The sequence below is a fragment of the Tenrec ecaudatus genome, chromosome 1 (genome assembly GCF_050624435.1).
Source record: "Tenrec ecaudatus isolate mTenEca1 chromosome 1, mTenEca1.hap1, whole genome shotgun sequence".
Lineage (NCBI taxonomy): Eukaryota > Metazoa > Chordata > Mammalia > Afrosoricida > Tenrecidae > Tenrec > Tenrec ecaudatus.
The window spans coordinates 66,813,981-66,821,984 of NC_134530.1; positions in this window are offsets into that span (position 1 = coordinate 66,813,981).

The following is an 8,004-nucleotide window of genomic DNA, read 5'->3' on the forward strand; positions in this document are numbered from 1 at the left end:
ATCATTCAATATTGCAACTTAAGACTTGTAGTTGCCAAAATATTTCATTCTACATGGATCAGAACTCAACGCCCATGGAAGTGGCAGCTAATAAGTTATGTGGCATACGGCATTGGAAAAACTTGCTGCAAAAGACTTCTTTAAAATCTTGAAAAGCAAAAATGACACTTAGATCAAAATGTACCTGGAACAGCCTGTTTAATTTTCAACCACTGCCTGTGCATGCAATAGATGGACAATTTAAAAATAAAAGATGGAAGAATTGTCATATTTGACTTATAATGTTAACAAAGAACATTTACTATAACATGGACTGCCAGAAGTACAAACAACACTATCTTGGAAGAAGTACAGAAGTCGTCACCTTGGAGATAATAATGATATGCCTGATCCAGGCCACGGTATTTTCAATCATCTTGTATACATATGAAAGCATGAGTAAGGAAGGTCAAAAGTGAATTGATGCCTTTGAATTATGGGGTTGGGGAAGAATAGTGAATACATCGTGGACTTCCAGAAGAAAGTATAAATTTGCCCTGGAAAAAGTAGAGCCAGAATGTTCCTTGGAAGCAAGGATGGTGAGACTTTGTCTCACTTGCTTTGGACATGTTATCAGGAAGGACCAATCCCTGGAAAAGGACAGCATAGGAAGATCCTCCTTGAGATATCTTGACACCACGACTGCAACAATGGGAAATACATAGACTATTATGGAAATGGCACAGAAATGAGCACTATTTAATTCTGTTGTCCACAGGATTGCTATGAGTCAGAACCTATTCAGTAGCACCAGATACTATGCTAAGAATCAACAACATGCCAGATACTATGCTAAGGTGTAGATTACAAGACAAAAGCAACAGCTAGTAGGCAATACAGCAGAGTAATGATTCCAAGTTTGGACTACATTGCGTTCCAAACCAAATTCATTGCCCTTCAGTTGATTTTGACCCATAGCGACCCTACAGAACAGAGTAGAATACAAAGCTATACAGGATACAGAAGCAAACTCTATTTTTCTTCACAGAGAAGCTGTGGGTTCAAACTGCCAACCTTTTTGTTAGCAGCCAAGCACTTAACCACTGAACCACTAGAGCTCCTTCAGTTTAACACAGAGATTAACGTGTACGGATTGTGATAAGAGTTGTATGAATCCCAATAAAATGATTTTTTAAAAGAAAGTAAATGTTTTGAAAATGATAGTGGTAGCAATTGTACAACACTGCTTGATGTGGTTGAATAATGGAATGTGATGATATCTGTAAGACATCCCAATAAATGATTTTAAAAATCCCACAGTGGTTAGACTCAAGGTGTTGGGTATCATCAAGTAGATGACAACTCATAATGACTTCATGTGATGAAGTAGCAATGCCTCTTGAGTTTTCTAGGCTGTAATCTTTACAGAGACGCCCTAATAGTGCAGTGGTTAAAAACACTCTACTGCTAACCAGAAAGCAGTCAAATAATTAATGAGCCCAACAATGGTCAAGTCATCAGTCTTTTTCATCTGTATTGTTACCCTCATCCTCACGTTGTACCTTCTGTATTATTTTGAAGCAAGTTCTAGATATCATACTCCATTTAAGTATTTTAAAATATTATTCTAAAAATAAACTTATTTTAACAAAATGAAATCATGATGTCATGCATTAGCTTATCTAAAAATGAATGAAAATTTCTGAAGTCATTAATATTAAGATGCGTCTTGGATCTATCCTGTGTTTAAATTTCCCATCACACATATTTGAGACATTGTCAAATAAGTCAGGAAAGACCAATCCCTGGAGAAGAACTCATGCCTGGTAAAGTAGAGAGCAGCAAAATGAGGATGACCCTGGATTGATAACAAGATGGACTGACACAGTGGCTGCAACAATGGGCTCAAACGAAGAATAACTATGGGACGGCCCGGGACTAAGAGATGTTCTGTTCTGTTGTACATAGAGTCCCTCTGAGCAGGAACTAACTCAGCAACACCTAAAAACAACAATGACCTTTTTAAAAAATTTAAGTATAAGATATTATTACATAAAAAAATAACTCAGGGTTTGTCCTCTATTCAACGGTAATATTATTTTGTTACTTCTACACATGCCTTTGGTGCCAAGGAGATACCCCAAACATAGGACTATACCTCAAAAGTTCAAGTCTGATGATTAACCACAGTGAATTACAGGGCATCAGGGGTCAGCTTCCCAGTGGGGACATAATTTAATGTAGGAGACAGTTGGGGGGAAACGGTTTATCCTGTAGTACTTAAGGTACTATGAAAAAATGGTTTAAAAATTTTAAAAGACCTCTACGTGTCTTCCCACTTGCCCTGTAGTGTTTTGTGGCACAGGTGAGGACATTGCTAAACTGGCAGAAGTACATATTCCTTCTTCCACCCCACCCCGGCCCCAGGTGCGTCCCTGTGGTGGGCCATGGACATCCTTACCTGTCGTTTCAGGGCTATCAAGATGGGTCCCCTCCCTCCCAGAGCCAATGATCTTCTGCCTGTCCATTGACTGTGGCTGTCTCAGGACAAATTCCCAACCACCCTACACACACTCCTTGTCCATCTCCCACGTGCCATCAGCAGGGCCTGGTACAGGACACAGGGATGGGGTGCTCTGTGCCAGTACTCGGTGAGGGGACCCTAACTGATGCTCTTGGCACAGCTCTTCCCCTGCAGGCTGTGTTGTGGGGCGCAGGCAGGGACTGCTCTTCGGGTGGCGAGTGAGCAGTGTCCTTGGCTAAACCTGGCTTTCTTGAAGTCCATCTCCAGGAGCATCTGGTAGGCTTCTTCTCCGCTGGCACCTGGGGGACAGCATGACTCAGCAGTCAACTCAGAAGCTCCTTGCCTGGGGGCTTGCACCAAAGCAGGATTTGAGGCAAGGGGCTGGCTCCTACACTCCAGCAAGTCAGCCTCAGTGTACTACCTGGCCTTTGGTCACCACCAGCACGAGCATTGATGGCTGGCAGATATCTCTGCAGGCTCTAGGTGATGTCCTGAAGGTGCTACGTGACAGCAGACACGTCCTGGTAGATCCAGCTGAACATGCCCAGCCCATCCTGCACACCGTCCTCTAGTGTGGTCCAGGGCTAGGGGTCCATCACCCTGGCCTCAGCAGTCAGGTGAGCAGCAACTGGCAGCTGCCCCACAGTATGCTGGTAGTATTTGAATAGGGCATCACCAGCCAGGCTGCCAAAGATGGCTAGCTCTCCTGAGATCGGGGTCAAAACGGTCCTCTGGCTATACACCCACATGATCACTTGTGCTTGTCTGTGTGCTTCCCCAAGCACCACACCATGTCCTTGAGGTTGGAATGCATGGCTCTGGTCCCCTTGGCCTGGGCAGGTGAGGACCAGCATGCTGCCAGCCATGGCTGCTACAGCTGCAGGATAGGAGTGTCTAGAGGGTCCCTCAGCTCCCAGATGCACTTAAACCCCAAACTTCAAGGGGCTCACTCTATGAATCTTTTTTCTGGCTTCAATAAAGGTTAAACAAGATCCACACATATTTAAGAAACCACACCACTTTTCCTGTAGTATTTCCCTCAGTGTAGATTTTGCTACTTGCTTCCCTGTGGAAGTGTTAAATATGTATTTCTATTATTCCTGTAGCTGGATCTAGAGGTTGGATCAGATTTATGTGCATTTGGGAGAGGGGTGGTATAAATAGTTCATTAGTAGTGTGTTCTTCCTCTGACTAGGAGTCACAACGGTTTTATTACCTCTCCTTCCATTTCCCTTAATTAGATGAGTTTTTTCTTACAAGAATCAGCACAACTTGGATTGCATGTGACGGATGGCAGCTGATCTATAATTTTGCCATCAGAGGATCATTAAGGAAACTGAAAGTCAAATTTCATCCAACTATTACCATCCTATCACTTGTCATCATCTTATTGTTCATCAAGTATTACTAAGTGTTAATCATTGGGTCCAGCCAGAATGCTCGTTAGAAGCAAGGATAAAGATAGTTCTCACTTACTTTACATGTTGTCAGCAAAGACCAGTCCCTAGAGAAGGACATCATGCTTGGTAAAGTAAGGGGGAAGACCGTAGACAAGATGGATTGGCCAGTGGCTGTAATAGTGGGCCCAAACATAAGAACAACAGCGAGGTTGATGCAGGACTAGGTGATGTTTCATTCTGGTTTCCGCAGGATGGCTATGAGTCAAAAAGCTGACTTGATCGTACCCAACAACAACACTCATGGGCTCCAGCTCCAGCTGGACAGAACACTAGAATAATGATGATTATTCATTGAATTCCTCCTATAGGGAAGGTTCTTTGTTTAGGATATCTTAGATCATTACAGTTCAAGTTTCATTGCCCCATTTTATAGGAGAAAATTTAATCTCAACATGATCACTTATCATCCCAAGGCAAACTAATTGGAAAATAGTATAAAGTGAAGTGGGACATACTAATATCTACATTTTCCCACTACCTCCTTCGGAAACACAATTGAGCAATAAAAGCAATCTTGCCTTCAACAGAATTACTTCTGTGTAGAAAGAAAAATAAATGACCGAAACAGTTTTTAAATGGTCGCATAAGAAAACACTGAATGTGAACAATGAAAATATGTGCATTTTGCAAATGGTAAATGCTCAAAATGAGCAAGACGGAAGGGTGTGGGGAGGGGTGGGATGTCAATGTTGACTAAAGTTCCTGGGGGAAGCTTCATCAAGCAATGCAGAAATCATTGCAAATAAAAAGGTTTACCAATGAGAAAGGGTCCTTTGCACAAGCATCCTCTCCCTTGGGATCCATGTCACACCGACAAAAAGATTTTGTCACTATGGCAACTGATCATTGGACCAATGAAATAATCAGTTGTCATGGTAACATGATCTCCATCTTACTCCCACCAGGCACCTGTTCTAAATCACTGCATCCTCCATCAGCTCACACTACCTCAGTGCTCCTTTCTTCTTTACCCTCAGCCACCCCTTGATCTCTAGCCGTCTGTGCTCGGCCCCTAAACTTGTGGGTAGATGGATAGGGGGGATTGTTAAAGACAGAGCAAAAGAAAGTGACTTCATAGTGTAGAGCTTCACTCCAGCCCGCGGGAAGGATGGAATGAGCCCACACTGAAGAAAGACAGCATTTGATACCCTACTCCACGTTTCCCTAAGTCAAATTCCTCTCGCATTTAAGACATTACCCTATCCTGGTTCATCTCTTTCCCCAGTCTGTTCTTTCAATGGTTCTTTTCCTTCCCCTGTCTCCTTAATGCAGTTGTCTCCCAAGGCTCCATTCTTTGTGCACTTTTCTCTAAATTGCATTGTTCAATGCGGTAGCCATGTGCCACTGGATGGTAACTGAGCACTTGAAATATGACTAGTCTGAACTAAGATGTATAATTTATGCACACTGAATTTCAAAGATTTAGGAAAAGGAAGAAAACTAGCTGTAAATTCATTGATTCATATTTTATGTTGACTTCATGTTGAAATGATCATTATTTGAGTATGCTGAGTACAATAAAATAGATTATTAAAATTTCACATTCTTTCAAAAATTTTGTTCACATTACTACTGAAATTTAATAATAAGATAGATCAAATAAGAACAGATGCATTTAAAATATGATGCTGATGAAGAACATTAAATATACTATGGCCTACCAGAGAAACATATACATCTATTTTGAAAGAAATACAGCCTGGACGTTCCTCAGAAATGCAGGTGACAAGATTTTGTCTCATGTCTTTAGACCTCACGTCAGGAAGGACCAGTCCTGGAGAGGGACATGCTTGATAAAGTAGAGGATGATGAAAAAGATGTCGGGGTTTTATCCTCTCTCTATACTTATCTAATCTGTATGCTGAACAAATCATCAAAGGAGCCAGCTTATATGAAGCAGAGTGAGGCGTAGGGATTGGAGGCAGGCTTATTAACAAACGCAGCATGCAGATGACACAACCTTGCTTGCTGAAAGTGAGGACGGCTGCACACAACCTCTTAGAAGTGTTGAAAAGCCAGGAGGTTCCTTTGAGGACTAAGGTGTCCCTGACACAATCCAAGCCAGAGCGTTTCCTAGAGGCAAAGATGGTGAGACTTTTCCTCACTTGGTTCAGACAAATTGTCAGGAGAGATGAGTCCCTGAAAAAGACATCCTGCTTGGTAAGTTAGAGGGGCAGAGAGTAAAGAAAGAGAAGGACCAAGATGAACTGACACAGCGACTGCAACAATGTGCTCACCACGCAGAAAGTTGTGAGGATGATGCAGGAACTGGGCAGAGTTTTCTTCAGTTGAACATAGGTCGCTATGACTCAGAACCAACTTGAGGGCACCCAACATCAACAATAACTTTGTAATATGTTGATATCTGGTTAAATAATAACCATAATTGTTCTTTCATATTTAATCTATATGAGCATTAGTATTTATTTTAGATTACATCTTCCATTGTGTTGTGTTTGGCTCTACAACTGCTATTGTTTTTAAAATATGGGTTAAATTGCTTTGCCAACCTCTAATTCTTGCTCTTCCTTCCAAATGCATAAGAATGCTTCTAAAGTTACATCAGTAACTGCTTGCACTGGATTTAATAGGAACCCTTTTTCAGATTATGATTTTCTAGACTTTTGTAGTTGTTGTTTTTTTAGATTTCTCATCTTTTTATTATCATTTTATTGGGGGCTCATACAATTCTTATCACAATCCATACATCCATCCATTGTGTCAAAAACATATGTACATTTGTTGCCATGATTATTCTCAAAACATTTGCCTTCTACTTGAGCCCCTAATATCTGCTGCTCATTTTCCCCCTCCTTCCCCACTCCCCCCTACCTCATGAACCCTTCATCATTCATAAATTATTATTATTTTGTCATATATTACACTGTCCGATATTCTCCCCCCGCCTTGTTCTCTGCTGTCCCACTCTCACCACTGGTCCTGAAGGAGTCATCTGTCCTGGATCCCCTGTGTTTCCAGTTGCTATCTGTACCAATGTACATCCTCTGGTCTAGCCAGATTTGTAAGGTAGAATTGGGATCATGATGGGGAGGGGGCGGGGGAGGAAGCATTTAAGAACTAGAGGAAAGTTATATATTTCATCGTTGCTACCCTGCACCCTGACTGGTTCATCTCCTCCCCACAACCCTTCAGTAAGGGGTGTCCGGTTGGCTACCAATGGGCTGACTTTTCTAGTTTTCTTTAAAAAAAAAAAGAATATTTATTGTTATATAATTCACACAATATAATTCACCTGCTTCAAAGGTACAGTTTAATGATTTTAGTATATTCATAGATATATACAACTATGATCACAGTCAACGTCACAGTATTTTTATCAACTCAAAAAAGAAACCCAATCACCTTCACCATCACCCCTTTATCCTCCCATTGCCACACATCCCACCCTAACTGTAAGCTACCATCACTATGTAGTCTGCCTCTACGTGCTGCCCTCTTACAGACTAGTGTGAATGGAATCCTCCTTAGAGGATGTGGTCTTTTGTGATCGGCTTCTCTCACCTAGCACAAGGTTTGGTAGACCCATCCGTGTTGTAGCATATTGCCATAGTTCATACCTCTTCATGGCAAATAAAAATAGAGCCTTTCATAGCTCTAGCAGGTCTTATATCTCCTTATTTGCCAGTCAATGGACATTAGGATTGCGTCCAACTTTTAGCTTTTATGAATAATGTAGCTCTAAACATTATGTACAAGGTTCTGAGTAGATACATGTTTTCATTTCTCTGGAATATATACTTAGGAGTGAAATTGCTGGGTTAAACATAGTAACACTATGTTTGATCACTTGGGAAGCTGCGATATTCTTTTTCAAAGCAGTGGGACCATTTTACATTCCCACCAATGGTGTTTGACAGCTTTGATTTCTTCCTATCCCTGCCAATACTTATTATTATATGTTTTTTATGTTAGTGATTCTCGTGAGTCTGAAGTGATCATCTTATAGTGATTGTGGTTAGCATTTCTTTGATAACTAATGATGTCAAGCTCTTTTCTTTCTTTCTTTATTTTATTTTTTTA